This window comes from Myotis daubentonii, chromosome 12, assembly GCF_963259705.1.
Source record: "Myotis daubentonii chromosome 12, mMyoDau2.1, whole genome shotgun sequence".
Lineage (NCBI taxonomy): Eukaryota > Metazoa > Chordata > Mammalia > Chiroptera > Vespertilionidae > Myotis > Myotis daubentonii.
Genome location: NC_081851.1, coordinates 33182351 through 33191712, shown reverse-complemented (window position 1 = coordinate 33191712; position 9362 = coordinate 33182351).

Below are 9362 nucleotides of genomic sequence, written 5' to 3'. Positions count from 1 at the left end.
TCTAAAAAATAAATTTGTCAGCTTAGATGAAATGGACAATTTCTTTAAAACCATAAACTACCACAACTCCTTCAATGTAAATTTATTAGTTTTATTAAGGAAATTAAATTTGTAATTTAAAAAATTATCAAATGTAAAAATTCTTTTTGGAGGGAATTAGGGGAGAAATGATATCATATAATTTTCTTTAGAGTTCTCTGTTTTCTTTCTACCACACATTTGATGACAGATAATCCTTCCCCAGAAAAGATTGTTTTTCTCTCTTTTATTTCCTTTATCAATTAAGGCAGTGATGGCGAACCTTCTGAGTTCGTCGTGTCAGCATTTTGAAAAACCCTAACTTAACTCTGGTGCCGTGTCACATATAGAATTTTTTTGATATTTGAAACCATAGTAAAACAAAGACTTATTTTTGATATTCATTTTATATATTTAAATGCCATTTAACAAAGAAAAATCAACCAAAAAATGAGTTCGTGTGTCACCTCTGACACACGTGTCATAGGGTTCGCCATCACTGGATTAAGGTATTACATATGTGTCCTTATCCACCTCATTGCCCCCCCGCCCTTATGCCCTCACCCACCCTGGGGTCTTTGTCCATTTGTTAGGCTTATATGCATGCATACAAGTTGTTTTTGTATTCTTTTGTTGTATTCTATCATAACTCTCTTTTTTTAGAGAAGGAAGAGAGTGAGAGATGTGAAAGAGAAACATTAGTCAGTTGCCTCACTCATGCAACCTGACCTGGGTATTGAACCTGCAACCTGGTTATGTGCCCTGACCAGGAATCAAACCTGTGACCTTTTGGTGTATGGTGCTCCAACTAACTGAACCACACTGGCCAGGGCCACAACTCTTTTTTTTAAATGAAGAATTCCAAACAGATAATAGCTCAGTGTCAAGATTTGTAGTATAGGCACACTCTTCTGTGAAGGGAGCAAGCTAACAATATCAAGTAGATGTGAGCACTCTGGTTTATATAGGTAAGGTATCTGGCTCACACTGGACATCATCGGCTAATGACTGATGTTACGGATCCTGGTACCTTTTGCTTCTTGGCAAGCCCATAAAGAATACTATATATAACTCATTAGCTTGGAATAACAACGTCACAGAATTTAATTACTTTAAATACACATCTTAGAAAAAGGTGAAAAGAGCTAGACTCAATACAAATGGGCATTAACGTTGGAGAATACAAATGATTGTCTTCTCATGTAAGAAACACTAGGTATGCCATCTAAGCATTCTGTAACTCATTACAAATGGCAGCATATTTCACACAGAAGGTAATTTATACACCAGACTAATAGGCAATCAAGGCTTTGAGAGAAATAGATATCCATGTGCAGTGGGACAATTACATTTACATTAAACAATCAGATAAAGCAAATCCCAGCAGACATGCAAAAATTCAAGGACGGCCTTACAGGCATGCTAGATGAATAGTAAAATTATTTCAAAGTGCAAGGGAGACTCTTCTTCAAAATAATCTCTGATTGCACTTTTGATATCGTGACTTATAATAAATAGTATATATTCAGTTTCTGTCTTCCTCCTGTCACGGAACTCCTAAACCCTTCGGAATTTCCTAAGTAATAAAACCAATAAAGGTGCCTTGTTATTCATAAGAAGCCCTTTTTGAACCACACTTGAGTTTATGTTAATACAGCGATTTTTGAAAAGCTCCTCGATATCCACAGGATGGGGGCTGCTTGCCAGGAAAACCAAGTGTGATTAGAATCTTGGAACATTCAAGCCACGTTTCAGAGACTGAAGGTTGACTTACTCACCAAATGGTAATGGTTTAATCAATCATGTTTACATAAGAAAGCTTCATTAAAAAAATCCCCAAAATACAAGATTTGGAGAGCATTCTCATTGGTCAACAGGTAGAGATGCCAAGAGAGGCATACCCAGAGAGGAAGTGGGGGCACCACACCCCCTCCTTCCTCAGAACCTCGCCCTATGCATCTCACATCAGCCTTTAAAATAAATCAGCCATCTAGTAAGTAGACTTGTCCTGAGTTTTGTGAACTGTTAGACCAAATGATGGAACCCAAGGTAGGGGTTGTGAACCTTAGATTTATAGCCAATTAGTCAGAAACCCAGGTGACAACCCGGACTTGTAATTGGTATCTGATATGAGACAGTCTTGTGGGACTGCGCCCTTAACCTGTGAGATCTGAAGCTATCTCCAGTTAGATAGTATCAGAGTTGAGTTAAACTGTAGGACACTCAGCTGGTGTCAGAGAACTGCTTGATGTGGAAAACCCTTCCACAGATCTGGTGTCAAAAGGGAACTATTGAGAGTAGAGGGGAAACGGAGGAATTTTTCCTTTTAGTGTGGAACCTAAAAAGATTGTAAATTGTGCAGACTTTGTAGAAGACAATATAGGGGTATCACACATGGTATACTCAGCACAGAGAATAATCATAACTTAGATTTCAAAAGTGGAATGAAAGGTCATAAGACTAGCAGGAAAGTTACTGTGATGGAACATCACTGAATGTTCAACCAGATTTTAGTTGAATGAATATTTTTTGGCTGCTAGCTACTTTAACAACATACTCTATAGATAGGTAATAAGGTGCAGTATGCACATAATAGCACAGATGAGAAAGTTTTGGTTAATAATCAAGGACTTTCACCTTGTCGTCAAAATGACTTGCATTCAAAACCCAGTGTAATTTTTTACAAGCTTTGTGGTCTAAGGTAGGGTTGGCAAACTTTTATTATAAATAATCAGACAGTAAATATTTTAGGCTTTTAAAACCACATTAGATCTATGACACAAATTGTGTGTTCACAATCCTTTAAATTTGTTAACTGTGGAACAATCAGTTTTGTGGCATATTAGGTCTATGGGCTGTACTTTACCAACCCTGGTGTAGGACAAATTACTTATCTTTACTGTGCCTCAGTTTTCTCATCTTAGAATGTGAATGGTACCTATATTGCAAAGCTGCCTTGAATAGTAAATAAGATAAGGTTTGCAGAGTGTTTAAAATGTGGTATCTTTTTAATAAATGGTAGTAGCTAGAGTCATTATGGTAGTTGTCATAGTTAAGCAGTTTAGTTTTACATGATTATTATAACATTACTATTACTTTTACTTTATTAAAACATTATTATAATTATAAAATTGCTATTATTTTATTCTCCAGAATTTTAGGGTGTTCCTCTTAAAAACACTATGTCTATTTTGGTGGAGAAGGCAATCCACGAGAAGAGAATTCTTCAGCTCTGTCTAGTAGGTATACTAAGAAGCCCCACAAAGAGAAGCAGCAGATGTAAGAGCAAGAGCAAAAGTGTGAGGTCATTTACTAAAGTGCTGAAGAGCGCATGCAGAATCCTATTTCTAGCTAAGCATTCAGTGCAGGATTACGTGTGATGTAGCATTCTAAGTTCATACACTCCGTAAAATATGGCGGTCTTTCCCTGACCAAACTTTAATCAGGTTCTTCTGAATTCTCTTCCCAACTATGCCTTGACTTTTGTGCTTATGTGTCCTACTTTTTATTGGGTAATTTTAGCAAGAATCATGCTAGGCTGGTTTGGACATAATTTCCCACCATCCATATCTGATTAGGTTCCCCATCTTCTACCATTCCCTAGTTGATTACTTATCACCTTGGCCTACTTGAAGCAAAAATCCTATTTTATTAGGTTAGCCAGAATCTCTCCTTACTCCTGACATTTCCTCTTGTTAATTTTCTATCCACTAACCTCCCTCCTCGTCTCCTCCCACACATTCTGCTCCTTGGCTATAAATTCTCACATTTTCTTATATTTGAGGTTCAATCCGATCTCTCTCCCCTACCACAAAGCCCCATTGTACTAGTACCCCTGAATAAAGCCTGCCTTTTTGTTCTTTAACAAGTGTCATTTTCTCCTAACTAGTATCACAAGTAAGGTTAAAAAGGACTGGATCATATAGCATTTTTTTCAACATTATAGAGCAATGGACTTTATCCTATAGGAAAGGATTAAATAAGATTGGACAAAGGATTTGAAGTATGGGAGTCACTTGGGCCTAATATCTTTTGATATTGGGCAACTACATGGGCATATCACTTAACCAACATAAAAAAGGTCACTCTGTCTGGAAATCAGAGAATAAGTTAAGTAATGCTTATACTGAAAACAGTGAAATCAGCTAGTATCTAATTGGATCAAAGATTATGAGTGTCTGAAATGGAAGGGCATATGGATAGCATAACATCATGGGCAGGATTTTAAAATATTTTCAAGAAATAATGTTGGATTTTATCTAGTGCAGGATAGAGAGGTATCTAGGATAAGTCCCGAGTTCCTGGCTCAGGTGCTACTGGATGACAAAACATTTACAGGAAGTCTGATAACAGAAAGTCACAGATTAGGTAAAGAAGATACACACAATTTTGGACACGTTGAGTACAATGTCTACCATGGTTACTTAACTCAACATGTCTGACAGGTGGTTGTATATTCAGTTTTGAAGGCCAAAATTGAAGATAGATATTTTTAAGTCATGTCACCACGGTGAATTTTTAAACCATGAAGGTGAGTAAATTTGATCAGGAGAATAGGTGAGACAGAAAGAAATGTGGGCAGAAAATATGTGGGTAAAAAAAATAATGTATTGTATTAAAAACTAAAATAAAGGACTAATTTTACAGTTGTGATTGACATAAGCTATGCTAGAGAAGAAATGGTGCAAAGAAAGGAGTCATGCAGAAATTGACAGATTAACCTGTTAACAGTCCCTGAAAATATTACAATTTAAATAAAAATCAGTACTTTGCATATCTTCCCAAAATGCAATTTCAACATGCTTTAAAGTTAATTCAGTACAAGCCTTGCAATTATAACTTATTTCAAAACATGACCCAGGAAGAAATTAGGCAGCTTGGTATAGCAGGTCCAATTTCCATTCTACTTGGTGCTAAGTAAAGGTGTTCTTTCTTTACCTACTCAATTATCTCACATTGTTTAAACACAATTAGGCCAAGCAGATGCAGATTCTGTTAAGGCAAGTACTATTGTTTTTACTAATCACATGATCTTATTGTATCTTGAATTGGCATGGAAAAAAAGAGGCATTAGGATCTGTATACCAACATCAACATCAATTACATAAAAGTCAAAAAGGCTGTATTCACCATTCGCTATTGATCCTTCTTAAATAATTTTTCACAGAAGGACAATATACTCAGAAATGATGGTGTTCTATAAACAACAGGCAGCCTTTTCAATATATATAGCAGACATCTTTCCAAAATATTGTGCAGACAAAAATATATGGCATGAACCTTGGGGTCACATATAATAAATATTGAGATCATGTGGGAAAATATAGTATGACTAATTTGGTCTCAAGTGTTCTATATTGAAACAATCAGGCAAATGCTAACTATGTCAAAACAGTACCTACATGTCTATTTTGATGCATGGTATAATTTGATATAATTGACCCCAGCTAAGAAAAGCATCATTATCTTATCATAAGCACTTATTGAAAATTTAATTATGACACATTGTCTTCTCTAGTCTTCATATGAATTTATTCATTTAATTCTCATAACAACTCTATGGTTTAGGTATATTATTATTATCATTGATGAAGATGAAAATGTAAAGACAGTATAAGTAATTTTCCCCAAGTATTTGCCCAATCTGAAACAGTTAGTACATAGTAAAGATGGCTTTTATACATAGGTGGCATATTTTCACAGTCTGTGCTTTTAACCACTACATCTCACCTCACTAATACTGCTTCTCCCCTCAATATGAATATTTCCTAAAATATAGTGTCAGGGACAGGGAACACCATAGCTCAGATATGCCAGAAGGAAAAGAATTTGTTACACCAGCAAGGATTGGGTTAGAACGTTACAAGATATTTATCTACTTGAGGAAAAGAATTAGTTTCCTTCCCTTTAAGGGGTATCCATTATCAAGAAAATGGAGACAGTTTGTTTAATTTTTGCCTTTTGAGGAGCAAAATTCAGTGGAATTATAAAGTTTCAGCCCTAGCTGGTTGGCTCAGTGGATAGAGCATCAGCCTATGGACTGATTTGGTTCCAGTCAAGGGCACATGTCCAGGTCGTGGGGCTCAATCCCCAGTAGGAGGCGTGCAGGAAGCAGCCAATCAATGATTTTCTCATCATTGATGTTTCTATCCTTCTTTCTTTTCCTTTCTGAAATCAATAAAAATATTAAGAAAATAAAGTTTCAACCATAGCCATTTCAAAAGTGTGTGAATAATGCTGATGAGCAGTGTGGGGCAGGTAAGCTTAACAATTAGAGGTCTCAGAACTATACGGAAAATCATGTAGTCTTTAAGTAATGCCATTTTCAGTTTCCCATAGCTTTCTCTAAGTTAGAAACAAGTATTGTAACTTGCCAATTTGTATAGAAACACCAAAATTAGAGATTGTTTATGCAGATGTGGAAATAAATGAAATCTACCCAAATAAATAAAACAGGTTATTTGTTCAGAACTTACCACAAGGCAGTCAGCCATGGACACTTGCATTTGGCAACAACTCAAAGGCATCCAAGGGACTAGGAAAGATTTATAGTAGAAGAAAAGGTATGTCATCATTGGTTATGGTTAAGCTCTGATTGGAGGTCATTGGCATGGGGAGGCAGGAAACGAACACACTAGAAGTAGAATTTCACATAATTGTTTTGGAAAACATATCTGTCTTTCTTTGGTTGGCCCTGAGTGGGAAACTGGGGCAAAATATAAGGAAGCTGGCAGTCATTGACTAAGTTTGAATGTCTTGGCTGATTCCTTCAGAGAATGTGGGTCAGAATTTTACTAACGTATTTGGTCTGGTCATTGTTTACTTGTGTATTCAGTCCCATAGACAAATTTTAAACAAAAAATAGGACAGTTTTCAGAACTGTGTAGAAAAAGTCTTCAAGGCAAGAAGGGCCACAGAGGAGGTATAATGACAAAAAGGCCAAGAGCTAATCATTTAGGAGCACAAAGCAAGAAGTCACAAGATCTGTTTTAACACTTTGTGCATGTATTATAAAAAATGATAAGGAAGTCAGGCCTGGATGGAGCTGCCATGTCAGCCGCTGTCACCAATTCTTCCATCCTGGGGCAGTGATGGGTATAACCCCAGTACTGGTTGCTCTCAGGAGTATTATTTTACTTCCCTTCCATGAGAAGTTCGTCCTGGATATGAGTTTATTCTGGGAAGGATCGAAAGGGCACTAATAAAGTACAATGGTAGGAGTGGCTTTGAACAGAATTTTCATGAAGCCAAAGATTAAATTGGGGTTGAGAAAATTGAAGGTAATTTGATTAGTATGAAGGAAGAATGATAAACTGTCAAAAGTGGAGTGGGATGACTTTCTGTGGATGGTAGTGGACTTGAGAGGCAGGTTGTCAGAGAGCTACAATAAGCCAAATAGGTGGTAGATGATAAAGAATTTTAGAGAAACTTGCTAGGTCTCCCATTAGCTCTTTAGGAACCCATAGATTTTTTCTTACATATAAAACAACATAAACATCCATGTTTGAGGGCATGTCACATGTTAAAAATACAAAAAAAATGTTTTTACAGTTGTTTTCAATAGACAGTTATTAAGCACCCAGGCAAAGAGAGCTACATATATATTATTCCTCTCTTCTAAGAACTGGGAAGCTATACATCAGGGCTTACAGAATGTACAATAACTAAGAACACTCATCATTCACTTAACCATTTATTATTCATATGTAAGTAGGATATTAATGCCACCTACCTCATAGAGTTGTTGTGATCTTTCAATAAATTAGTAATGTGAATTTATGAAGAGTGCCTAACACAAAAGAGTTGTAAAAGTACTAGCTATTCTTCTTCTTATTATTACTACTCAACAATTTTGAAAATGGTATAAAAGACCAAATAAACAAAGACAAATTAGACATAAGACCAACCAAAAAAACTCATGGCTAAGAAAGGGAATGAGGAATATAATCAAATAATTACAATACAAACTAAGTGCCATGAATAAAGTTACACACAATTCCCATGGAAACAGAGGAGAAAGTCACAACTAGAATGTTAACCCTGGAGCTGGGATACCATATTGGTAAAATTCCATTAACATTAAAATCACAAGGTTGCTTTCTGTTATATTATAAGCATCCCAGATGGCAGCTGATTAAACATGACCTGAGCGAACTTTCAAAAGGATTAATTCTGATATAAGAGATGAGTGAAGGGTTTGCTTTTTAAGTTTCTAATTTAGAAGCTCTTTAATTTCACACTAATTTAAGTCAAACTACTTTAAATCGAGACACGTCTCAGTGGGGCTGGTCTGTATTAATTGAGTATTTGCATTTGCAGTTCATATGTGCTGCCAAGATTTTAAACTTATTTATCTCAGTTAGTGTTCATGGAGATGAAGTTAAGGGAAGACAAAAAGTTACTACTATTTATTAAACACAAACATATCATTCCATCCTCAAAATAATCTTATCATAAAGATATCATTTTAATAATTTACTTCAAATTAGGTATATCTAACTCTGAGGACAAAAAATATCCATGCTGCTTCCTATAGCATAACCATCAGTAATTATTGTCTAAGACAACTAAATAATGGTCAGGTTCTTATGTACATTGTATTTAGTCATAGTTTCATGATATAGGTGTATACATGTATATATTTCAAAATTAACAAAAATCATCTTAATGATTTGGGGAAATGCTTTTTGATAAAACAAAACACCAATTCTTGATAAAAATATAAGCAACTAAGAATAGAACAGAACTTCCTTTGTCTGATAAAATGTATCTGTCAAAATCTATAGCAAAATGTATTTAATGAAAACATTATAAGCATTTTCTTTAAAATCAGATATAAGACAAGAATGTTATCATTATTTCTAATAAAACTTTTACTAGAGATCTAGTATTTAGCTTATCACTGTTATAAATTTATTTAAAATAAAATTATATCTCTATAAAGAATAAGATAACACTTATATTGCAATTGTATTGTTTTCCCTCAAATTGATATAGTGAATCATTGCAATTTGTATCAAAATTCCAACAAAATTCTTCTGAAACTTGGCATATTTTTAAAACAATGGTGCGAAGCTTTCTCTAAAATCCTCTCTTTCAAGAAGAGTTGCTCAAATAAAAGCATAATTTCTGGTTTAAAAGATATATATATATCAGCATACAAAGAGGAAATAAGGCAACATTGATAAGCCTTGAGAATATCAAGCTAAGCAAAATAAGTCACTCAGAAAAAGCTTAGAACCATATGATTTCACTCATATGTTGGATATAAAACTGAAACTCACAGATACAGACAACAGCATGGTGGTTACCAGAGGGAAGGGGGTGGATGGTTAGTAAAGGGT